This window comes from Antedon mediterranea, chromosome 10, assembly GCF_964355755.1.
Source record: "Antedon mediterranea chromosome 10, ecAntMedi1.1, whole genome shotgun sequence".
Lineage (NCBI taxonomy): Eukaryota > Metazoa > Echinodermata > Crinoidea > Comatulida > Antedonidae > Antedon > Antedon mediterranea.
The window spans coordinates 13,651,924-13,679,487 of NC_092679.1; the positions used below are offsets into that span (position 1 = coordinate 13,651,924).

The 27,564-nt window shown below is 34.6% G+C and overlaps 2 long non-coding RNA genes across 2 annotated transcripts; one reads left to right on the forward strand and one right to left on the reverse strand.

Annotated features, from left to right (window-relative positions):
- The first annotated feature begins 4,413 nt into the window (after window positions 1-4,413).
- LOC140061175 (uncharacterized) lies at window positions 4,414-6,809 on the forward strand. Its single transcript, XR_011847415.1, has 3 exons — window positions 4,414-4,735; window positions 5,694-5,800; window positions 6,323-6,809. It is a non-coding gene; the product is annotated as an uncharacterized lncRNA (long non-coding RNA).
- A 14,286-nt stretch (window positions 6,810-21,095) lies between these two features.
- On the reverse strand, window positions 21,096-21,816 carry LOC140061002 (uncharacterized). The gene is made up of 3 exons (XR_011847387.1): window positions 21,745-21,816; window positions 21,388-21,513; window positions 21,096-21,251 (listed from the first exon to the last, which is right to left on the reverse strand). It is a non-coding gene; the product is annotated as an uncharacterized lncRNA (long non-coding RNA).
- Window positions 21,817-27,564: the final 5,748 nt, after the last annotated feature.

Below are 27,564 nucleotides of genomic sequence, written 5' to 3' on the forward strand. Positions count from 1 at the left end.
GTAATTCTGTACAGTTATTTCTGGCTATTTCAATTTGGCGCGCCATACCTGGCGACCGAAATGATCATGCCATATTTTGTCCTTTTTGGAGTTTCATGAATTTGGTCGTAACCGGCGGCCGAAATGATTGGCGGCCGAAATGCACTGTGACTCGAACGCTTCGTACCCGACGTGTGGGGGCGCAAGGCAAACTGTACCTAAAATTAAATTCTATAATTATATTTAGGTATAATACTACATTACATTATCGGTAATATTATAAATTCATTATTTTTTTCATTTCATAACATTTATTTACAAAATCTGAAAGGAAAGAAAAATACAATGCATACAAAATGATAATAGGTCAGAGAATGAAGGCAGATTCCCGGAGAAAATCTTGTGGTTGGCGAGCCTTGAAAAAATAAGTAAAATAAAAGAAGAGACGGTAAAAGAGATAAAAGGATACCAGAGATGATTTGGCATGAGGGTAATGGAGGAGAAGATAACATTACTTTGTTGGATGAGGTTAATGTCATTGAGTATTTCATAATTATAGTAGATTCAAGAAAAAATTTGATGAGTGGGACGTCAGGTGCTCTAGATATATCCCGTTCTTTTGGAGAGTATGAGAGTGAGAGTATTGCCTGACTTAGATAGGGGTAACGTGAGTAATCTTCGTCCTGTCTGGAAACACACCATTAGTTTGAACAAGATTAAAAATACGAGATAATAGAAAGGAGATAATATCGGCAACGTATGGTATTTAATTGATTTTAACTTAAATTAATTCGTCGACACCGGATATTTGTTTGTTTTTTAAAGAGGTAAATGTTGGTAATTTCAGCCTCGTCAACAGGAAAACTATAGGCCTAATAAAGTATTATCGGTGGGGTTTGGCATAATGTCTTCAAATGATTTGTTTGCGAAGGAATTTTGTTAGCAAGAATAAGAATGGGTCTTATTTTCAACAAAGTGTTTGTTGAATGCGTTGTACTGTTATTTATTAGAGTTTTAAGGAGTAGATTGATGGTTTCCAGGTTGCCTTGATATTATTTTTATGTTTTAGAAATGTGTTCTTGCAGTGTGTTTTATGGCCACTTTGATGAGAGTATTTAATCTGTTACGAAATTGTTTGTAGTTCTTTTCGTTTGTAGCAGTAATAGGACAATGGATACATTTAAAATAAAGTTTGTTTTTGTGTTTGATCGAATTCAGAAGTCCATTTGACATCCATGATTTAAGTTGTTTTGATTTTTTTTAATGTTTGGAGTATAAAATGTTTGTCATGATTTTAATTCAAATTATTATAAGCTGTATTAGGATCATTATAGCTATAGTGAATTTGAGTTTTACGGGTATTTTTAGTCGCGTGGACTCTATAGTTCACTATGTCGGTCGGTCGGTCTGTCTGTCTGTCGGTCTGTCGGTCTGTCTGTCGGTCCGGTATCACTATGCGATTTATCGATTTCTGACCTTATCTTGATATCAGTTTAATCTAGCTATGTCAATTTTTCACAGTATATTCCTTATGGCCAGGAATCGATGTGGTTATGTTTTCACGGTGCGCAATACAAAATTACGTGGTCTACGCACGATTTAACGAAATCACGTTTGTAATCATATCTTCACAACCATGAATCACAATTAAATAAAATTTGGTACTCATAAATTTCAGGGCATAAATCATCATATGGCAATACAATTACGTGCGTAGCGCATGTAACGCATGCGTACGCGCGCCTCAAATTTTCAAAATTTATTTTCGATGAAATAAGAGTACGTTTCAGGCAATCTTAAGCGTTTACAAAATTGCCATGAGTGCGCAGATTTTTGCGCGCGACCTGCGCGTTAAATGTTATTGCACACTCTTTTTGTTTTCTCGACTTCTGTTTTCTTGACTTACTTTTCAACTCGAAATTACGTTATACGAGCACGTCAAAAGTGACAGGCTACGCACGTGTAAATTAAAAAAATATAAATGTTTTTAAACATTTCAACATTTTTAAGTTCAGTAATTTCGGTCAGTTGGTAGGTTGGTCGGTCGGTCGGTAAACACTAATGAGCACGCGACTGCAGCCATCTATATGGCCTTGTTTGTATATAGATGATATCGACAGCCTCATAACAAAAGTGTCTAAGTCATAATTTGTGTTTTGTTTTTCTGCCTAACTCACTGCTTATATCAATATACTATATTTTTTTGTGTTTCTGCCTAAGTCAGCTGTGTGACTTAGGCAATTAAGGAGAGGAGACTGATGATTTTTAAAATAAAATAAGAAATACATTTTTATAGTATATTTTTTAACCCATTTGTTACAAATTCTTTCGCTTTTATTACTACTTTCCTTTTCTAAAACCATCTGTGTTAACTTTAATCTGAAGAGCTAATGCTATTAAATTGTGTTACTTAAAGGTAGCATTTTTTGTATATAGATGATATTGACAGCCTCATAACAAAAGCGTCTAAGTCATAATTTTTGTTTTGTTTTTCTGCCTACCTCACTGCTTATATCAATATACTATATTTGTTGAGTTTCTGCCTAAGTCAGCTGTGTGACTTAGGCAATTAAGGAGAGCTGACTTATGATCTGCCTAACTCACTGCTTATATCAATATACTATATTTTTTGTGTTTCTGCCTAAGTCAGCTGTGTGACTTAGGCAATTAAGGAAAGCTGACTTATGATCTGCCTAACTCACTGCTTATATCAATATACTATATTTGTTGTGTTTCTGCCTAAGTCAGCTGTGTGACTTAGGCAATTAAGGAAAGCTGACTTATGATCTGCCTAACTTACTGCTTATATCTTTATACTACCCTCTGTACATTATCTGAGTGCTTTTATATACATTTGCACATGCTCAGATCGTTTTTTGTGAGAGGAGACTCATGATTTTTTAAATAAAATAAGAAATACATTTTTATAGTATATTTTTTATGTCGGTCTGTCGGTCTGTCGTTCTGTCTGTCGGTCCGATATCACTATGCGTTTTATCGCTTTTCTGTACTTTTTGAACTGTTTTGATGTACAGAAAAGTTTTGATGTACATTACTTTTTGAAAGTTCACTTTTTTTCTGAGAGCACGCGACTTATGGCTGTTGGCCTTGTTCTTATGTATTTTCATTGATCAAGTTTATACGTTTAGTTTTTAATACCTACCACCGTATAAACTTGTTTGCACTTTTTTTCATTTTCTGTGGATCATATATGAACTAACTACAGTACTGAATGAAGTCTGACTGATTTTATTTAAAAAATATTTATTTGACTGCTTTTTAAGAGAAATTCTTTGCTTTTCGTCGTGATTTTTGTTACAAATTTAAATTTAACCAGTTATATCTGGAATTCATGCCTATATATAGCTGAATATAGCTGAGCTTATGCAAAAGGCAGCGAACGGTGGCCTATACGTTAGACAGTATATTTTAAAAGTGATCCATTTAATTGTTTTGCACAAAAAAGTACAAAAACATAAATTCTGTGCCCAGTTCACGAAAGTAGGCCTATCAAAAATACTGGTAGGCCTGCGAAGTTACTGAATTTAAAGTCATTTGCGTAACATAAATATTTCCGTTTCACTTTAATAAAATATAAAATACGACTTAGATTAATTATATATTGACTATTTTTAAAAGAGTAATAAAACATTCCGATAGAAATAAAATCCAATTATCCGTAATAAACAAATATTGCTTATAACGAATTGATATTTTTACGACCACAAGTCACGCACTACCTCAATTTGGTTCACAAAAGAAGGTCGGTTCACACAATCATATATGACCATATAGGTTTCATTTCCCAGTGTCCCTTGTAGGGAACACACTCCTAATTATTATACATGGGAACAAGTTTACCATGACCAAATTCACTAAAAACAAGTACCTTTCTGTGGTTAAATTCAAGGTCTGCATGCCTCAGTAAAAAAAAAAAACATAAATTGTGTACGTTATTTGTTTATTGATAAATGCAATTCAAGTTATATGTACAGAAATATGGCTGAGATAGGCCTAAGATTTAACATCCTGTCAATGTAGTTAGTTAAATTATGTTTTTTTCCTATTACACCTTATTTATACAGCGTATGCTGACAATCAAGGGGCCTTCTTAATCAGTGGCTGTTTGTACAAGTTTGTGAACGCATGTCACACTCAAACCCCAAAGATTGGTTTCTACATAGAGGAATCATCATATAAGAGTTTGACTCTCCTTATTCTGTTATTGTTATTGTTATCCGAATCTGTTTATTATTTTAATAAGTTTTACCGTATGTGCTATAGAAATTATTACATAATATTTATCTTTATTGTACAACCTACCCGTCAATATTCTGAACACATTAACTTTTATTATAAACAAATACCTATATACAGAATAACATAAACGAATGTTTGCCAGAAAATTTGTATTCACATGACAGGCCACTAAAATATATACAAATAATGTTTTTGGGACTATACTTGTTGCTGTCAGTTTTTCATTGTTCAATGTCGTTGGCAAACGATACATTGGCAAACAATGGTATTGTTGAACTTTCAAGCGGTAATAATAAACAATCCTATTTCGATTATATTAACGACGAAGCGAAATTTTCGACAGATAGGAAGTTCGACTCTTCTAATACAGTCATCATTCGACAAGAGAAGTATATGTATAATGTTGTTCGAAAAATTATCTCAAGAACCGGATATTTTCTTCGAATTGGACGCAATGGACGTGTTCGTGGTACTGTCAATTGTAAAGACAAATACGGTAAGTACAGTAAGCCAACCCTCTATCATCATCAAAGAACTTGTTTGTTTATTTTTAACATATTCTGTCTCATGTAAGGAGGATATGCTGTTAGAGATCCTCTTCTTTTATTACAATGGTTTTTCCATGGCCTCTGGCAAGGTAATTTCTGCAAGTACATCAGTTTGTTGTGAAGATTTTCCAGTGATTGGTATCTTGAAAAAAGCTTAATCATTCTAAAACATCTTTGTAGCGTAATATTGATCGTCGGTCGATTATGAATAAATGTGTTTGATGATAGGAGATTCATCCTCTTGTATCTATCAATTTAGCAGGTCGACTATCATAATAGTGAAATGTATTGAGCACTGATGCTCATTACATGGGCAGGGCAAAAGTCTCATTCAAGTAATTAATTCGCCAGATTGGTGCATATATCTATATCTTGTATATGCTTTCTATGTATATTATGTTCTATGTATTGTCTTCTTGAGTGAGTGAGTGAGTGGAAATGGAATGAAATTTCCACCATTAACAAACTGTTCCAAATTGACAAGCCCAAATCAGAGGTAGGAGATCGGAGTGCATCCTCCGCATTACCAACATTACTATTTTCTATCATTCATTTATTTATTTATTTGACCAACAAACCATATATAAAATAATATACAGAATCTATGTAAGTCTGAATGTTAAATGTTGTTTATAGTATAAATCAATACGGTATCGGTGTTAATATTTTTGTAGCCTTATATGTTTTACATTTGTCAATACTATTATTATTTGGCAGGTTTGGTGCAACACAATGTCAGTGCTTCCAATCTGGAAACGTATACATCTTAAACGCTGTAAAATAATATACCACGCCAACTTATAGGCTCAATATCTATGTAAAAGATACTATAGTAGTCTCCGTATGTAAACACAATCTCTATTTTAACGTAAAACATAATCTCCGTCATGTTATTTTCTTCTTTAGTGCAATTAATCACATTTGCTGTTGGGCCTAGCTTGCTTATCATCAAAGGAAGCGAAAGTGGTTTATACTTATCCATGGATAAAAATGGAAGAATTTCCGCTAGAAATGTGAGTATACGATATAGAAAGATTTAACATTATTCCAAACATAGGATTTGCGGTATTAGTAATCATGCTTTTCAACAAATGTTATGGAAGAAAAAGTAATCATTAATGTTATAAATATCTGCATTAGAACAAATTACGAGTGGTCGAACATATCAATTTTCAATTTATTTCACAAGATATAACTCAATACTAACATTTTTAATGGTTTAAGAAAAGTCATTCTTGTACTGGAGAATTTCAAGAAGCAGTAGGCCTACAACAAATTCCACCGAAATGTTTTTGGGCGTGCGAAAATTTTGGGCTTTACAGTATTTCTGTTCAGTTTGGTACTATTTACGGAACCAATTATATAAACATTTTAGAACCAACTTAGCACAGAATGTCTTGAGGTTATATTATATATTATATTATTATATATCAGTTTATATTATATGATTTGAAATATTAAACGGCAATTAATTTTCATGGGTCGCATAGCATATATCTTTTAAAAAGCATTGGATAGTCATTAAATCTTTTCAGAACACCCAGTCCAGGCTTGTCTGTCAAAACAATTTCGATATTCTTTGGATCGGAAAACATCAATCTGAATCGTGTTTTGAGTCACTTCAGTCACTGATACAATTCAAACTAAACACCGCTCAAGAGGGGAAACGAAAGAAACCAGCACGATTTCTGAGCATTACTAGTAATGGTCGTGCCACAACATCAACCAGCGATGCCAAGTTCAGAAGTAATTTCTACTTGATGCCATGACAATTCTCGTGCGGTATGCCAAACAAAAGTCATGCAGTATCGTGTCTGCTGACAGCAACCTGCTACAGCAACTGAATCCTCAAACTATTTCACACATCAGCACGCTGAAGAAAGTGTTGATATAACGCTTCTGATGAAGAGGCATGTACTGTATAAATTAGAGTCTGGAGACGCTAGTATTTAATACTAAGAAGGTTGCTGTCAGAAAACGCGATTGTGGTGGTATATATAAGTGGTTGTTGGCGGAAATGAAATACGCATTATGAATTAATTCGATTTCATCTTGCTTTCATCATTTGTAAAGTAAAAAACTGAATTATTTGACATAAAAAACTAAACTGTACATAGGTTGCTTTCAACTTCAAAATGCGCGGTGACTATTATTTTTAGCATAGGCCTATAGGTAAAGTCGAACTTTAGTTGAAGATTACCGATACAAAACAAAACGTACAACGTCTTGTTTATTTTCTTGTCTTTTTAATTTATGTACAACTACTGTATTTACTCTGATCAGGAAGAAATTACAGTAATTTCACTCTTCCCTGCTCTGGTGTATTTATTCTTGTGTATATAAAAACAGTAGGGCCTACAAGATTGAATTGCGTCTTATTACATAATATACAAACAGTTGTAAAAACGTAAAGCAAACCATGAATTGATCCAAAATGCAAGCACAAAGTTGAATAATATTTGTGAAATATAAATTAGCAATTGAAGTGACGGTCTCTTGTATGTTAAAACAGTGAAAACTCATTAAGTAGATTTTACGATGCACCATCGACATCACAGCAATTGATGGCGGCCGGCTGTATGGATGGTGAGCGCGTGCGGCGATATCCTTAATCTCGCGATTGTTCTGAAATAATATGTACATCACTAATACGTTGTTAAAATATGGTCCTTGGTCAAGTTGTCCTTTAAACTCGAGTATTTTGAATAAGAGAAATAACATTTAATCTTTGTTCTCTTCTGGAGAGGTCAAATGTCGATGGGTTAAATGACCCTCAAATGACTTTTATAATAAGCCATTTTAATGTATTAATGTCTTAATAAAATTATTAAAAGAGTTTGGCTACTGAAGTACACGGTAACTCAGCCCATTATATTAGTAGAAAGCTGATACGATAATGGAAGGACACAACGTAAAAAAAAATGTCATCTGGGAGGGAAACATATCATAAATTGTCTTGGTTGTTGCCGTCAGGCCTTCTGTTAGTCGCGTGCAATGCGACTCAACAGCTCACTATGTCGGTCGGTTGGTCGGTCGGTCGGTAAACACTAACTTGAGCACGTGACTGCAGCCATGTATATGGCCTTGTTGAACTCCTGGTGGTTTTCAGTTTTGCTAAGCTTTTTTTTAGCTTTCGTCGCCAAAAGTTGGAAATATCTGTCTGTCTCTAACATGATCAGAAACGATATATTAATAATAGAACTGTAGAAATTTTTTATACATCATTTTATTAGTAAACCATCGATTCTAACAACAAATATATTTACTCTATAATCAATATTAAACATAAAACAAACTAGTCGAATTATTCTAAATAAATTCCTTGTAAAACCTTTTCATTGAACTAAGCTAGTCTAGTATATTTGTTTAAAAATATAGTATACTTTCTTCATATTAAAGATATCTTTACTCTTAACCATCTATAAATCATAACAGCGCCACAGCCTTAGTATCCTGTATAACAAGTGTTACATTGTTATTTGTACTCCTCTGCGCGAACACTCCACCAACAACTCTATGTTTGTATCAATTGACAAATTGCATTTCTGTATGTCAAGTTTATGTAATTTAGGAGACTTACTTAAGAAAGTAACAAGTAAAGTACCATCAATGTTACTTAAATCATTACCCCCAATATAAAGCTGTTGTAATTGTAACTCATCTCCTTTATACGTTATGTTCATTGCATTCACTATGTCACCTGATAGCTGGCACATGGTTATCTCAAGTAAACTCAGCTTAGGAGACTTATTCAACAGATTACCAAGTAAAGTACCATTGATGTCACTAAAATCATTTTCCCTTATAAAAATTTCTTGCAATTGCAAATCATCTCTTGCATATGCTATAAGCAGATTATTCATTATGAGTCCCGTTAGTTTGCACTTATTCATGTCAAGATGTCTCAGATTAGCAAACTTACTTAGGAAAGTACCCAGTAGGGTACCATGAATGTTACTGAGATCATTATTTGAAATAACAAGCATTTGTAATCGAAATTCATCTCCTACATATACTCTCATTATTGCATTCATTATGTCACCTGATAGCTTGCAACTGGACATCTCAAGTTCAAGCAGCTGAGACTTACTCAAGAAAATTCCCAGTGAACTACCATTAACGTCACCTAAATAATTACCCGAAATATACAATTTCTTTAATTCTACCGCACACTCATATACTTTGATAGTTTCATTTATTATACGTCCTGATAGTTTACAATTGTTTACGCCAAGTACACTCAGCTTACTGGCCTTTCTCAAGAAAATACCCAGTGAAGTACCGTCAATATCACTAACATCATTACCAGAAATGATCAAATTTTGTAATTGTAACTCATCTCTTTCATACGTTCTAATCATTCTTTTCACTATGTCACCTGGTAAATGGCACATGGTTAGCTCAAGTACCATCAGCTTAGGAGACTTATTCAAGAAATTACACAGTAGAGTACCATCAATGTCAGTGAAATTATTGTTCCCTATAACAAGCTCATGTAATGGAAACTCATCTCCTTCATACACTCTGAACATTTGATTAATTATGTGCCCTGATAGTTTGCAATCATGCATGACAAGTTTCCTCAGTTTAGAAGACTTACTCAAGAAATTACCAAGTAGAGTACCATCAATATTACTGAAATCATTACACCCAATATAGAGGACCTGAAATTCTGAGTGTATACATACGCCTGTATACATTCTGATAAAATTATTCATTACGTCACCTGATAGTTTGCAGTTATGCATCTCAAGTTGACTCAGTTTAGGAGTCTTAATGAAGAAAGTACACAGTAAAGTACCATCAATGTTACGGATGTCATTATTCGTAATATAAAGGTCTTGTAACTCTACTGCACCTGTATACGCTCTGACCATTTCGTTCATCACATCACCTGATAGTTTGCAATCTCTCATTTCAAGCGCAGTCAACTTAGTAAGCCTACTTATGAAAGTACCCAGTAGCATACCATGAATGTTACTGAAATCATTATTTGAAATAACAAGCAATTCTATTTGTAACTCATCTCCTACATACCCTTTCATCATTGCATTCATTATGCCACCTGATAGTTTGCAATCTTTTATGTCAAGTTCAGTCAGCTTAGTAAACCTACTTAGGAAAGTACCCAGTAGCGTACCATGAATGTTACTGAAATCATTATTTGAAATATTAAGCACTTGTATTTGTAACTCATCTCCTACAAACCCTGTCATCATGGCATTCATTACGTCACCTGATAGTTTACAATTTTTCATGTTCAGTGTAAGTAGATTAGGAGCCTTACTCAAGAAAGTACCTAGTAAAGTACCACCAATTTTACTAACATCTGTATTATCAATATTTAACTCTCGTAAATCTAAATCTCTTCCTTCATACATTTGCAGCAATTCCTTTACTTGATTGCAATCATTTATGTTACGTTTAAGGCAATAATCCTCACCTGAAGAAAAAGAATTTAGATTAAACAGATCCATATTCAAGGTGATGACGATCTTAATAAGTACCAAACATTATTAACGATTCGACACTTACTCGGATCGTTCCTTAAAAACAATAAAAATAATGCAAATGTGCAATATTTACTTTCAATGTAAATACATTACTGTAGTTAAGAGCTCAATCATTATGATCTTAACCCTCAAAATTATCCAGAAAACAGTTTAAACATTTTTAAACCACAAACATGGTTTATTTTTATATCACTATGAGGACATAAATATGAAAATAATAAACCCTTGTCTTACTCATTTTTTCCCATTTAATTGAAAATAAGAGCTTTTTGTAACTCTTGTATTTTACTCAATATCTGGCAAATAACAACTTTATTAATTGCTCACCAGGCTTTCGCTACAAACCAATAATATTGATAGTATCAGTGTAGGCTAGCATTTTAAAAGGATTAATACAAAAAATTATATATTTATTTATATTTATTGGGAGTAAAAAATTACATACATTAAAAATAATAAAATCATAACAATATCACAAAACTCTGCTGTTTCTTGACCATGTGCCTAATATGTTTCCAGAGAAATAGTGAGCAATATAAATGATTACAATAACCAGATAAAATACATACCGGTAATTAAAATCTCGTTCTGTGCGAGTATCCCAAGAAGTGTTGCAAACCGTTTTATTTCTGTGGGTAAAATTAGCTTGGTCTCTAATTTGAATACTACATCCCAAAGTGTGGTATAAAGGAAATGTCCTAGTCGATACACATCAGTAACCCTCTTTAACGCACCTGCCTCAGCTTGGTTCACAGCCCTAAACAGTTGTTTGCGAAATGGCGACAACGTATTCATATCAGTGGGTATATTCTGGATATTGTTATCTTCTATATACTGAAGTACAAGACGTTCGGCATCCTTCGGACCCGTTAGTATTGTAATCTCCAACAGCAGATTGACATCGCTAGATGTTATGTATCCTTTGCCACCAGTGCTATCTAGTTGATTGAATAAAGAGTGTCCTGTGAGCCCTTCGTTGTCAAAGCTTGCTATTGGTAATTTTTCAAATAGGCAAAATATCAGCAACTTGATGTTTTCACCCTCGTAGTGCTTACTGAGTGCAGCTTTCAACTCGGAAAACTTACTTTCAAGGTCTGTAATTTCTTTACTTTGTATCTGCAAAAATATGTTTACAAATAAATTAAATCTTATTATGTCACTACATATGTTTGTCATCATCTGCATCATAATCGTTTCGTCACATATACATAATAACGCATTATTATTCATTTTAACCTTGCATTGATTAAGTAAATTTATATGAAATAGCATTTAAAGACTACCTGTATTTCGCTGTATAGGCCCATATATTTATGCTAGATACAGTACAACCCCTATTAAGGGGTCATCTTTGAAACTCAAAATTGTCTCCTTAATAGGGGTGTCAGCTAGATAGGTGTGTCCCCTGGATAAGGGTGTCATAACAGATGGGATCTACTGTTTTGTAAATTTCAAGTGAATGCTTCGAGCATATATCTGGACATACAAAATGACCAAAAAAAGAGTACTTTAGGAATGGGTTTATAATATAAAATAGTAATTCGAACTTGTTTGAGTTTTCTAGACACCCCCATAGGATCTTATAATGCTGAATCATAGAGATGTATTTGGTCTTATTATATTATGTGTTATAAATGTAATTATATTTTTAACCACCTACTGTAGTTATTTTATTTGCATATGTTTGTAGTAAATATTTCTATAACAAATATTGCCATGTGAATGCACTTTCAGAAAATATAATCTGCGAGAAAAATATACTTCCAATGGAGAATCTCAAATGTTATATTTTACCTTTAAGAAGGAAAAACAGAAACCATTATGATTAAAATGAATAAGTGGGCTATTACAGCTTCTACTTTTGTCATAAAAACCCAAAGCTTACTATAGTACAACAGCGTGCTGGTTGTATTTAACAGGCACACAGCAACCGAAGAGGAATATTCCCCCATGACTAATCAAATACCAAAAAATGTTCAATAATTACCTTTCTACCGTGTATTTTCTGTGGTGTCATAACTGCCAAAGACTGCAATTCATCTGCCTTCACGCCTCCATGACTAAACCGTCTCCATACATAAGTGCATAGATTCTTCCAAACTTCAGTGGAATTACTTCTTCCTACCAATATCAGACCATTGCCTTTTCCAGGAGCCACAAAAACAGGATGGGTATCAATGATAAACGGATGGTTTTTTAAACATCCTATTGTTATGGCTAAAGGGGTGCTAACATAAATCGCCGCAAAGTTTTGGGCAGATAATTCACAAAGCTTTGTGTGAAGTTTTGATCTTCCTTGTTTTGAAAACACAGTATCTGCATATGGAAGCTCTTCTGAAAAGTCATATGATGACGATAATAGATTTTGTTGATGTAAAATGTGGTAGGCTCCCATTGCATCATACAGTTTCTCAACATCTCTGTGTTCATTTATTTTAGGAGGCAGATTAAGGATTGTATCTTCAGAAAGGTCACTAAAGGCTGAACATACATTGTACTCGTCTGTGTCGCGTTCATTTAGTATCTTGTCAGCAATTTTAACTGCAATAAAAGCACATGAATTTGTTGCTTCATTCAGATTGATTGCAGACTTTATCTGATTTGATATTTCATAGGTATCTGTAAGGTTGGCTAATTGTGTATCAACATGCTCATCAAGCTGTTTTAGTGAAGAAGCTTGACTAACATTAAGGTTAACGACATCAATGTCACCCATGCCATCTTGATTAAGAATATGATTTATTTCTTCCAAAGTCAGACGACTCCCTTTTGCAACAGCACAACCTCTATATATGTTTTCTAAGCCAATCCAGCATGTAGCTCTTTCAACCTCATATTTTGTGTCTTCCATTGGCAACTCTTTTTTTTCAAGTTTGGATTTGACAAGTGATTTCATTTGCGATTGGGTATTGCATCCAGATGCCCTTGCCTCTAAAATCCATGGACATTTTAACGAGGGATTGATAAGACAAAAGAAAATCATCCCTAGTGCCCACATATCTATGAGCATTAGGTCTTCTATTGAGGCATTCTTCAATAATTCATCGTTAACAAGAATTTCAGGGGCCATGTATGGAACAGTACCACGATCAAGACATTTAGACATTGAGGATAGCATTGACTGTGTCTGTATAAATTTTGATCTACCTTCCCCAAAATCAGTCAGCTTGCAAATTATTGGTTTAGTCTGAAACTGTTCAAAAAGTTCAGAAGAAGGTAAGTTAGCGTAGTGTTGATTACTCACCAAAATGTTTTCTGGCTTGAGGTCCCGGTGTGCAATGCCCTGTGAGTGCATGTAAGAAATACCGTTAATTATCTCTTTTCCTGCGTAACATACTAAATGATGAAAACTGTTGCAGTCATACATGTCTAGTTTCAGTAAAAGACTGGAAAGGTTGCTTATCTGGAAATCTTCACCAAATGACTTAAAGTCAAAGTAAATGTATTCTAACATGATTGCATAAGGTTGTTTGGACAATGCTTTGAGCTTTACAATATTATCATGCTTGAGCTCATGCAGTAGAGCCACCTCTTTAAAAAACATCTTTTTGTCTTCTGTGTCAAGCATTTGCGGCATTTTTTTTATGATTACACATTCAGGTTCTGTCATTCCTGGGAGTTGATACGTGCTTGTATACACCACCTGCCCAAAAGACCCATTACCAACGATGCTGGTTACAGGTAGTTTATTACATTCAAATTCATGAATTCCATGAAGTTGAATCATATCTGTTTTTTTCACCTTCAACTGAGGAATCTTTAATTCAGCCATTTTCTAGTATATTGTTCTGAAACAAATGTGTAGAAATTATTTTAATTGTAAATTATTCTAAAATTTAAATTAAATTTGTTTTCATTTTTTTCGTATATATACTGTAACAATGCTTTCAATGTTATTCAACTTGTAATCTTGAATTATAAAATTACTACTACAACTACATACAAGTATTCGTACTATGCACATCAAGATCTCAGTTTTCTAGACACCTTAAATACGAGGGCACTCGACAGTCGTAATATTTCATTTTGTATCATTTTGGTAAGTTATAATTTAGGTTTTAAGTAATTTTAAAACTTTCTTTAGAAACTTTACTGTGGAGTGTACAATTTTTGACTTCAATAATTTGCAGAGCGAAAACCGTAAACTTCGTCTAGGTCAATGTTTTGTTTTGGATCTGACCAGCAATAAAGCGTGGCAGCATGTTAAATTGCTGTGCAAAATAAGAAATTAAACCTATTATTGAATATATTGTTATGAGTGTGTACATATTACATGCAATAGCTTAGTTTATTGACCCGAGATAAAATAACTTCTAATATAGCTAGAGTTCAAGTATTTATATTATAATTATTATAAAGTTGTATAGTATGGGAACAATAGACTTTTCTGAAGTTTTGTATACAATTATACATCTTAAACCATGCATATCAAACACTCCCGCAAGGTACCTTATGATATAAACTAATATTGTGCTTATACAATAATATCCAGACTTATGGTTTACTAACTTGCAATATGAAGAACAATACATATTATTATTATTATGTTATTAATTAATTATATATAATTAATTATTATTATTATTTTCTAGTGCCTCAATAATACGAATGCACCCAAGTATATACAGAAAAGCAGATTTTTAAGAAAGCCAACAGAATAGTAGCTGTTTGCAACTGAAAAAAATGTTATACAAGGGAAGAAAGTATACGTTTCCTGGTTGATATACATCAATACTATATAATAACACTTTAAATTAAAAACCTGCTAAGACAGGTCTTAATAGTGATACAGTATACTTTTTGTTATAAGAAAGTTTACTATAATTGAGATCAATTGTGCAAATCTCTAACATAAGTTATAGCTAAGTAGTGTTTTCTAAATCATTACTCAAAAGATATTTTCAGTAAGTATTTGGGTGCGGTTGAAAAATGCATGGTGTAAAATTTAACCTGTGTAATCTTAAATTATGCGTGCAACCTATGTTAGAAGTAAACCAATGATAAGTAGGCTTAATTTAGATATTGTAAACTGTAAAGTTTCCAAGGTATAATCTATCCATTTATTGTGGAAGTCGCCACAATTCAAACATAAAATAGCAATGATCTAAGGAAAAAATGTTCAATTTTACACATTTAAAAATTAAAATACAACATCTAAATACATAACGTATAAGTAAATAGTAATAATAATTTATACACACGATGACGTCAAACGCATATACTGTAAGCTGTATCTCGCTTTCGCATAAGATCTATGGTTGTATTACATAAATTAATATTGCGATCGCCTCGACGGCTGGATACATATAACAAAAATTCATCGGTAGAAAGTGATTAGTGATTTGCAGATGCATTTTGACTAACGTAAGTTTATGGTTTCGCATTTTGGGAAAAAGGGCGTGGCAGGAAAAAAGAATACGTGCGATGACATCGAGAAACTACATGTCTTGTCCTTTTATCGCCAAGCGGTTCACCTTAAATAATATATTATATAATATTAAGTTACTATAGGTCCTATTACTATTTCTGAGAAATTTAGTTTTTTTTTTTTCAAAATAATCTGCAGTATGCTACCAGTGAATGTAGGTCCGCATTACGTCATTACATAGACATGCATAGACCGCCGTTAGATAGATAGTTTAGCAGAATGGGAGGTTACTTACCGTATTCTTCAAAAGACATATACCTCTTTTGGTGACACAGTATAGTCGTGTATACTTTGTAGTTTTACCAGAGAAAAGTGAAATCCACTCTCCCTGATGTTGACTACCGTCCCAGTAGGCCCATCTGAAATGATTCTAAACCCGTGATATTGAAAGATCATTCGATTTAGGCAGGGATGGATTTAGCCAATCAAACGTGAGTACAACTTCAATAACAGAAGGTTGTTCAATTCAATTTTGCTTTTATTTCGGATTCACGTCAATAGTTACACAATCGATTACAGCATACAGGGCCGTAACCAGGTTTGACGGCGGGGTGGATCGTTAAGTTGTTTAGTGGAACCCAGGGGCGGATCCAGGATATTGAAATAGGGGTGGCGTAGCTTTGCGAGCGAAGCGAGCAAACATTGGCTGGGGGCCAGGGGGCCGCCAAGGGCCTCCGGTCGGGATCCAGGGGCCGACGGCCCCTGGAAATTTTTGGCGTTCTAGCGCATTGTAAGTCGTTTAAAAACGATTTACAAACATCTCATAATGTCATTTACCAAACACTCTAAAGCTCGCAAATTACGACATGTGGAATATGCAGCTGATACTTACCTAGGGTACCAAAAGCAAGCTAACAACTTGCCTGTACTTTACATCTAAATTTTTACAACGCGACGATGTTTTTCACCGTTATATTATAAACTTGTCCTAGCCTAGGCCGGTATTATTTTTTTACACGCGCGCCGCGGGTCGATCGCGGTCACTATACTTCGCATGCAGCTAAAGTAAAATGACGTCACGTTAAAGCAGGTCGTCACAGAGTCTCATGCATATTAATGAAGCAAACTTGCTGAGAGTGTTTTCACCAGTACCACGCAACACATTTATCGAAACTCCGAGCCATCGACTGACGGTCATGTTTTTGACAATTAAAATCACGGCATATTCAACGACCTGGTTTAAACGATAGTTTAAAAATTAGCGGTCGGCTCGATTACATTATATTTAGTGATTTGAAAAAAACAAAACACCTCTTTTGTCATGATGTCATCGCGATGTGTTAATGAGAATCATCGACGGGAAAGCAAATAAAACAACAAGGGTCATGAAATGCTGCAGCATTGTTAATATTCTAATAGTAATACGTTTTAATAAAATTTAGCCCTAACGGGATAATTTTCATAGGCATACAGTCCTAGCCTTTGTTTTTATTGTACTTGATAAATGGGCGCGTAGTATAGTAGCACTGACCATGTGGCTTCATCAACTCTATTGATCGTCTGAGGTACGCTACTCTACAATACGGGAGTGACGATCACAAAGGATGCCGACCTGCTTAGTGGAACGCGACCAAGCTCACCACGTGACTTTTATCAACTTGCTCCTTTTACACTTAACTGTGAATGATCGTTGGTAACGCTAGAGATTGATAGTACACAAAGGATGTCGACGTACATGCTTGGTGGAATGCGATCAAGCTGACGATGTGCTCCGACGTACTATTTTCACTATGAAAATGTGCAAACCATCGGTGATTGATGACCGTCGAAACGATACGTGTTTTTAAAATCTATTTAATTAAACAAAAAAATACGCCCCCGCTAGATCCGCCACTGGAACCATACCCTCGAAATTTTTTTCTCTATATGCCTATGGCCGCAAATCCCATTTCCGGCTATTCTCTTTTGTTTATGAACTATATTGTTGGTGTAATTTCCAGCCCACAAATTTCAATTGCCGACCTTAATATTGCCGACCTTATATTGTCAGAGGACGGCATTCTCTTGCCGACCGAAATTAGGCTAGATCCCTCCTCCTTTCAAGCCTCCTAGCAACAACATGGTACATTAGGGATCGTATCATTGAGACTTTAACAGGCATATTCACCATCATGTGGTGTTTAGGTTAAAAACCATGGAATTAAGATGATCCCTGAATTCACTCAACCATTGCATCTTGCACTTGCGTCCGTGTGAGTGTGAGCTGCATGCTTTCTCTATCAAGCAGCTGGCTGGGCACGTCACACACGCACGCGGAGATCTGTGTAGGGGAATACCCTGTTATGTCAACCAAACAACAACTATGCTCTGTGTACAGCTCGCTAGCTCCAGAACCACGATGTTCAGCAGTTATCAAATAGAACTTATCTTGTAAATTTTAGTGTTAGGTTTTTATATTTTAGTTAAAATATATATATATATATATTAATTAAATTTATTAAGGCTTGACTAGGCTTGTAGTGAACAATCGTCGTGTTGTGTTAGTATGCCCAGCAAAAAAAAAGTGGCAGGCCAAGCGGAACTCGCTGTTCAGCGGGGGGGATCGTACGATCCCCCCGATCCCCCCCTGGTTACGGGCCTGGCATACATGAAGAAATAAATACAATGGTTGCCTTAAGTTCAACTGGCGTATATTGAATAATAATACAACTCTGACTGTGGCACGATCGTTTTCAACCAATCAATAAGCAATATAAGGTTGGCTATATAGAATGCCTGAATAATAAAATTTAATAATACTTTCATCCCCGCCCCTATTATTATCTCTTAGCGCGTAACTGTACATTTACCATACTTAAATAACAGTGGCGTGGCCTATATAATAATGATTATACATGGGCTGTACTTAGGATCAATGACACCAAATCAGTGGGATTACACACCTATCAAATCCTGTGTAAATATAGACGTATACGACGGTTAAATTATTTACTTATAATAATAGAATAACTGGTAATAATATTTTATTAATATAATATTAGCAAACCCAACTATGTCATCCATTTTCAATGACGATGGAAGCAGGACATTTTTCTTTTTCATTTTTTGTTGCCTCTTTATTTTTCGATCCACTAGAAAGTCTGAACCTATGTGTTGGGAATTTACTAATTTACGCGTTAATTTTTACGTTTTGGGTTGCGACGCTACATATTTTGAAACATATTTATTTAAAATAATAATTTACGAATTAAGAACACATTTAGTTTATTCTACTACAGTCTCACTGTCGTCATTGTAGCAACAAAGCTTGGATTGTCTCAGTCCATACCTACATGAGATTAGCTTTTAAGCACGAATTCAATTTAAATCATTAAAATAAAAGAAACGGTTCTGATACAATATGATTCCTAATACCACTGCTGTAGGCCTATGGTTTGTCTATTGCCTAGATCCTTTGTAATGTCGCCATAGACTAGGCCTACTGCTCTGATTTTGAGGTCGTGTAAATTTAGAGAGGATAAATTACTACCATTACTACCAACTACTGGAGAGATTATAATGGGGTGCAGGTCAAGTCGGCCCCATACCGTCTCGGCCAAAGTCAAGTCGGCCCCACGTCAAGTCGGCCCCAAGGCAACTCGGCCTCAAGTCAACTCGGCCTCAAGTCAACTCGGCCTCACGTCAACTCGGCTAAAAACTAATCGGTCAACTCGGCCACGATAAAGTATGGAACGCAAAAAGTGCTTAATATTATTATGATTATTACTATCCACGCTTTAAAAAGAATGAAGAAATAAGAAAAATACTCATATAAAAAAATGATTCATGATTTGCGTTTTTAAAAAAGGGGAATCCCCCGGTCAGCGAAAATACGTAGCAGTTTTAGATATCGAAATAGCTGCCAAAGGCGCAGAGCTAGGGAGGCGCAGCTACGAATTGGTTTCAGATGTTGTCGCCTAATCAAATGCATACACTGAAAATTTCTACGCGTGATTCAACCATGGAGTTACCATTATTTTATACCTCAATGATTAAACCAAACAATCCTATTACACCTAATAAATGTCCTCGCATATCGGACATGTTTATTGAATTTTGACGCACGAACGAACATACGCGCTGACGTACGTGCATCATCATTATTGGGCCTATTTATTATCCAAATGTTCATTGTAATCATTAATAATAGCATGAATGCTTATCAATTGTTTGTTAGGCGCAATTTGAACAATTTGTGCAATTTGAAATTTTATTAAACGTAAATAAAGGAAAGTTGTTGAAATCATTCTTATTTGTTTTTGTTAAATGTATTATTGTCTAAATATTAATATTAATTAAAGATCAGGATTATTCATAGGTAAAAAAATGTGAAGAAATATCAATCCCCTTTCTTTGCACTTTTCCGTTTCATACTTTAACGGGGCCGAGTTGACCGATTATTTTTTGGCCGAGTTGACGTGAGGCCGAGTTGACTTGATGCCGAGTTGACTTGAGGCCGAGTTGACTTGGGGCCGAGTTGATTTGGGGCCGACTTGACTTTGGCCGAGACGGTTTAGGGCTGACTTGGATCGAAATTTTATAATGCATGCCAGCGAGTATTGTCTAAAACTCAACAAACACAAGAGATTGATCATCGAGAATGTATTTTATCTTGTGTATGACATTTTATTTTCAAATCATTTCATATTAATTCAGACTTTAAAAATTATGCAATCATGTGTCTTGAAAATATTATTTTGCTCACGTAGTGCCCATACAGGTTTCCTTTCATTCGGATCATCAATGCTTGTGAATAGTCGCTTTCACCAACTGTCATCATGTGAGGAACTCTGTTGAAGTTAGACTATGTTTCATTACAGTATGAACAAATTTAGTTGGAACGAAACTTGACTCTGGGTTTTCACCACGTTCTCGGAATCCATACATCTTAAGAGTAACTTTCTATCAATTAAATTTAAATCATTGAAACAGTTTCTAATTCAATGGATTCCTATACCACTGTATGGTTTGTCTATTGCCTAGATCCTTTGTAATTTGACGTAAACTGCTGCTCTGATTTTGAGGTCGTGTCATGTCTGGTGGTCTTGGTGCTACTTTTGAGGGTTTTGCCATTGCCAATTTTCCTGTGGCATTTATTGATGGTAATGTCAAACTAGTAGTATGTTCGTCGTCACTTGGAAGACGAGTTGCAATCAGCCGTGGTGGGCTCAGTTGTGGCCTGTTCGTTAGTCGTCCATTTGGTGGTTGCTTCCTCGAAGCTTTCTTGTCTGTTGCCGTCTGTCGATCAGTGTTATTCGAGGAACGTCTTCCAAAAGCAGCATTATCAAGCGATGGACTGCTTCCTGACTGGATGGTTGAAAATGAGGCAGCTTTACGTCCGACGCTTTCATCTGAAAGTTTTTTTTCTTGTATCAGAAGTGTAGTGGTTGCCCATCTTTTGACAGCTTGCAGTCGTTGGGCTAGAGTTGCCTCTATGGAGTCTTTTAAATAGAGGACTAGATTTACCAGCAAGTTCAACCATATCCAAAAGACTTCTCTCGTGCTGCTTCTCTCTTTGAGGCTTTCTTGTACCCTTCATTAAATCTACAAAGTAAAAATATAAATAGGTCTTTTTTCAGTTCAACACATTTAACCTAGAGCATGGTAGACTGGTTTGACTCCATCTGATACCCATTAGTGGTAGCCTACATGATTCTTAATTGGGAGACATGTGTTTTACCTTCGTGACGGGAGAATCCTATTTTATTTAGATGACATCAAGTCACACCCAGAAGCCACATCTTTAGGATGCACATCAAAGATCTGAAAATCTGTGTTTGATCTATATCTACGATCGCCAGATAATCTATATTATAAGAAAACATGGATTTATAAACAATAATATTGTTCTAAATGATTTCGGTACAAATACGGTTATGTATGTAGGCCTATATTATATTGGCGTGTGTACCTAGGCCTAGGCTAAAAAAACATTGATAGAAAACATTGTTCAAAAAATGTTTCAATACACAAATCTTTTATCTATTTATTATACATGCTATTGAAATTTCATTTAGACTATAATTTAGTAACTTACCGTTTGTTTTTCGTGAATCCATTAGTAAATTCTGCTGAAATATTTTCGGAGAAATTGCAAGACAGTGTAAGCTTGTTGTTTGCTTTTAGACGTTTGTATGCTGTAGTTACTATACTAACGCGATACGTATACAATGGCAACAATCACGCGCTGTGCGTGTTACCATGGCTGGAAGTTGGAGCATGCGCATTAATGCACTGTAATCTGCAGCTGTGATGTGTGGCAAACAATTATGACATGAACTTACATTGTTATAAATAAACAAGACCATTTCATTTCATTTCATTTATTTCGTCTCACATAATTATAACAAAAAATAACAAACAATAGAGAGAGACAGGATTCCCAAAAGCGCAAATTTAAGTCAGTGTTTACCGACCGACCTACCGACCGATCGACATAGCTAGCTATAGAGTAGCGTTTGCACGCGATTAAAATAAATAAATAATTAAATTAAAAACATTTATATTTGCCTCCAAGTATTAATATCGAGTGTCAAAATAACGAAAAACATGAATATGAGTTAGTGTTTACCGACCGACTGACCGACATAGTGAGGTACTAAAAAAACGAAAGAAATATGAATATGAGTTAGTGTTTACCAACCGACTAACAGGCTGACATTGCTGAACATGTTAACCGACTAACAGACCGAAATTGCTGAACATGTTAACAAATGTTCAACATTTTTTTTAAACATTTATATTTGCCTCCAAGTATTTTAATATCAAATTAAAGAAAAATATGAATATGAGTTTAGTGTTTACAGACCAACCGACCGAAACTGCTGAAAAATTGTTTTAAACACTTATGTTGGCCTCCAAGTATTAATATCCAGTGTCAAATTTAAAAAAAAATATGAATATGTGTTTAGTGTTTACTGACCGACCGACCAACCTACCGAAATTGCTGAAGATGTAAAAAAATGTTGAAAAATGTTAAAAAACATTCATTATATTTGCCTCCAAGTATTAATATCCACTGTCAAAATAACTGGGAAAAATATTAATATGAGTTTCAATTAAATAAATAACCGATTAGCAAACGATACAGTACGGTAGTATGTTGCTATGAGTATAATTATCATACCGACTAACTGTTATTTATTTGATATAATACAGATTCCATCGATCAATATCTAATGTAAAGATCGTGTATGCTTGCTTTTTTACACGATCATACAATGGAGTGTGTGAATTTTGTTACATTAAAACAAATTTAAAAATGTATAATTAGTAAAACAAAATAGCATTGAATTTAGAGAGGATAAATTACTTTGAAAGTAGAAAATACAGGTTTCATTTCTAGATACAAAATCTACTTTTAATAGGATAGGGGTTATGCCTAGTTTCGATGTAAATGTTGTATGACTTATGAATTCTATCGGAATGAGATAGAATGAAAATCAATACAAAATAAATACTTACCGTTTGTTTTTTCTTGATTCCATTGTATATTTTGTTAGAATTAATTCCGAGAAACTATAGTATAATTGCCTATGATTATAATGCAGTTTGTATAGTATGTTGTTGCTATTTACGTATACAAACGCGCGCTACGTGCGTTGCTAAAGAGATATTTGATCATGCTCATTAATACATTGTGTTCTCAAATATACCTACCGTTTTCACTTATTTTCTTAATATTCATTCGAATAAACGCCCAGGGGAGTGTATTGCTAAGGAGGGTTTTTAGAGGGTAGGGCTATTCGAGGGAGGCGTTTTATTCGGAGAAGGCGTTTATTTTTTGGGTGTAAATATGTACAATCAAATAAATACCCCCTAAATATAAATAAGTACAACACAATTAATATCGAGAACTTATAAAATACAATAAAAACTGGGGTTATTCGAAGGGAGGGGAGGTAGGCGTTTATTCAAAATGATGTTCTAAGGGGGTGAAATCTCAAAATACTCAATAACTTCTTTTTTTTCACAAATTTCTTGATTTTAAACAAAAGCGCAAACAAAATACACAAGTATTTAAGGCCGTCTGAACATTAATTTTAGAATCGAAATTCGTAAATTGGTTGTCGCATGGCAATATTTCAAAATGTATAAATTCTTTTATAATTCAAAACAGGCTATATTAATGTGTAAAATCTATTTAAATCAGGGAAGAGTGAATATTAACCTATCGATCTATCATTCATACAATGTTGAGTTGAATGCTTACCTCCCTGCTGTCATCATATTAATTGCTATGAATTCATCTAATCAAAACATTATTAAATGAAAGGCTGTTTGATTGACTGGTGCAGCTAGGTAAACTGTATGTTCCGAGATTTATATATACTAGATGATACGCTCGCTTCGCTCGCGTACCATCTAGGTCGTGCCCACAGATGGTTCTCGAAGACATAGTAATTTCAGCGTTTAAAAAACTGGCGACTTCAAATGCACATGCAGGACAATAATACATGTTGTTTACAGGAACGAATAAATAGACACGGTGATTTATGTACTCAACTAAAATTAGCACCCCGGGAATTACTTCCGAAAAAGAAGTTTGTCACAAAATAAGAAACAAACTGAATTTGTGTTTTGTATGTAACATTTGGGTTGAGGGATGGGGAAGAGGATGGATGCAAATATATTCTTTATCGATTTAGTAACGAAATATGAATTGTTTTCATGTTTTACAAATAATATACCAGTAAACACATTAAAACATTGCGATTTAATACTTTGTTGAAACTGTCACCGTCATAGTCGATTGAAATAGTACAGTACATGTAACGATACATCACTAATACGACGTTTATATTTTTTTGAAGTTACATGATTACAAACGTTCAGAAGGAACTGTCAGTAATATATTAAACACCTCTATTCGGGGCAAATCGTAAATTCGCTTTAATCGTCAATAAATAATTATCTAACTCAACTTAATTAGTAGGCCTAATGGCCAAGTGTTTCATAGAGCCAATTATGCTACCCACTACCCAACTTGTATTGAAAATTAAGTTGTTTCCTAACCACCAAAGTTGTTCTGCGTTTAGGGCATGTACTGATCATTCGTACTGTAGGCCTGTCCTCTACTGGCTTTACAACGCTACTCATGCCAGTGAGGGGAGGGTGGTGGTGTTGGTGGTGGTTTAGCTGCAATAATAAAGTTGATTGTACATAATAGACGGCGTCTGGAAAGGCTAGCTCATTATGTGTTAAAAAAAAGTATTCCACAGATTGGAAAAAAATGTATCGAATTTCTGTTATGACTGTACAGTACTTGTCTTTACGACGCCTGAGGGAATAGACACTTGTGGAACAGAGATTGGAATGTTCCATTTATCGCAGATCAAAACATTTGTATAAACGTATATTAAATCTATCAAAATAGTATTTTTTATAGAAAATCGGCCTGTCTTCAACATTATGATGCTGTACTCGAGCTGTTCAACCGGTTTTCAGCTATTAAAAACAATTATCGTAGGAGGAGATAGGAAAATGCGAAGCATCCTCGCATTATTGTCTGCGGGTATTTTTCAAGTTGGACATCCATTAGACAGTGTATACCACGACCACGAAACACCCCTATTTGGGGCAAATCGTTGAACCTAAATTCGTTTTAATTGTCAATAACTAATTATCTAACTCAATTTAATTAGTAAACATGGTTACATCAGATGGTTAAAATCAGTACCGAAAGTACGAACCAACTTTATATACCATCGAGTAAAAATTCTAGAAATAAACTGCGATTTATCGAATTTTGCCCTTACGTAAATTTATATATAGATACGACATCTTCATGTCACACAAGAATAAAATAAGCCCACCCCTTTATTTTTCAAGATTGGAATACGTTTTAATAATTTAATCGATTCTCGTTTAATGTAAAATAACTGCTGACGATACGCATATTAAAAAATTCAAAAGCTTTCATTAATCTCTCTCCATATGTTCAGTAAGTTTTACAAGATCGTAATTATAACCTAAGGTGTATGTGTCATGGTATAGGTGTGGTTGTTCAGAGGGTGTTGTTGTCCTAGGGGCATGGCAGTTGGACTAGAGGGTAGTTGTCCTAGGTGTAGTTTTCTAGGGGGTAGTTGTCCGGGTGGGAGTTGTCCTAAGGGGGTAGTTTTCCTAGAGGGTAATTGTCCTAGGGGGTAATTGTTCAGGTGGGAGTTGTCCTAAGCGGGTAGTTTTCCTAGATGGTAATTGTCCAAGAGGGTAATTGTCCGGGTGGTAGTTGTCCTAGGAGAGTCATTGTCCGGGTGGTAGTTGTCCAGGTGGTAATTGTCCAGGGGTAGTTGTCCGGATGCAATTTTTTTTTTCGTACATAAGTTGGACACCCTCATGAAACGTCACAAAATAAACATGAATAATTCATCAGTTAAATTTTCTTGTTCCGTGTGCACCCAAGCGTATAGCAACAAGAAGTTATTACACAAGTGCGGTACGATTCTAGGCCTAATCTCCGCTGTGGTTGCCGAGTGCGATTTCATAATAGAATAGCGGCGTTTTGTGTGGATTGTCGGAATAATCAGCCTTTAGTTTATGGTGGTTTTAATATAATTTATTACTAAAGAATTACGTGTTAAAATTATAGTTTCTATTGATACTATTTAGGCCTAATTACTAATACTAGTCTCTAAAACCATGTATATTCTAGTAGTAGCTGTGTGGGTGTGTGTGACGTGTGTGTTAGGTATGACACAGTCCGAGTAATAAGTCAGCAAAATTAAACAATAAACATTACACAAAAATACATTTTTTATTCTCGTGGGTCTAATCTTCCCATCTCATGTGTTTATATACGCGCATTTTTAAAGTTCATTTGAGTACATGCATATTTGTTTGATAATAAAAGCAGAATTAAAAAATTACAGTACACAAATTATACACATTCTCTATTCTTGTGGGTCTAAGCTTTCTTTGGGCTATGTCCAATTACTACTTAGTTTAATGTCTTGCCTATAGCTGTCGATTAGCCTCGACACATTTTGCATAGTGGACGTGTGTGTGTGAAAAGAGTGCGCGAAGGCAATCACGTGAATCCTAGAATCCTAGGCCTATTATTGTAGAAAGAATCGTATCGCAGTTGTGTAATCACTTCTTGTTGCTATACGCTTGGGTGCACACGGAACAACAAATTTAACTGATGAATTATTCATGTTTATTTTGTGACGTTTCATGACTAATTATCTAACTCAATTTAATTAGTAAACATGGTTACATCAGATGGTTAAAATCAGTACCGAAAGTACGAACCAACTTTATATACCATCGAGTAAAAATTCTAGAAATAAACTGCGATTTATCGAATTTTGCCCTTACGTAAATTTATATATAGATACGACATCTTCATGTCACACAAGAATAAAATAAGCCCACCTATTTATTTGAATTGACCTAGAATCCTAGGCCTATTATTGTAGAAAGAATCGTATCGCAGTTGTGTAATCACTTCTTGTTGCTATACGCTTGGGTGCACACGGAACAACAAATTTAACTGATGAATTATTCATGTTTATTTTGTGACGTTTCATGAGGGGTCCCCAACTTATGTACGAAAAAAAAAATCGACTCCATTGATCACACATATCTACTTACTAAATTGGATAATTATGGGCTAAAAGGTAATGAAATTAAATGGTTCAAAAGTTATCTTTCCCAGCGTAAACAAATAGTTAAATTTCATAATAAATTATCTAAAAAAACAAAAGTCAAAGTTGGCATACCACAAGGTAGTGTCTTAGGACCAATTTTATTTCTACTATTTATAAATTACCTTCCTCAATATGTATACCCAGCCAGTAAATTCTGGTAAAACTAAACTTATGTTAATTGGAAATCATAATGTCCTCAGTCCTCTCTG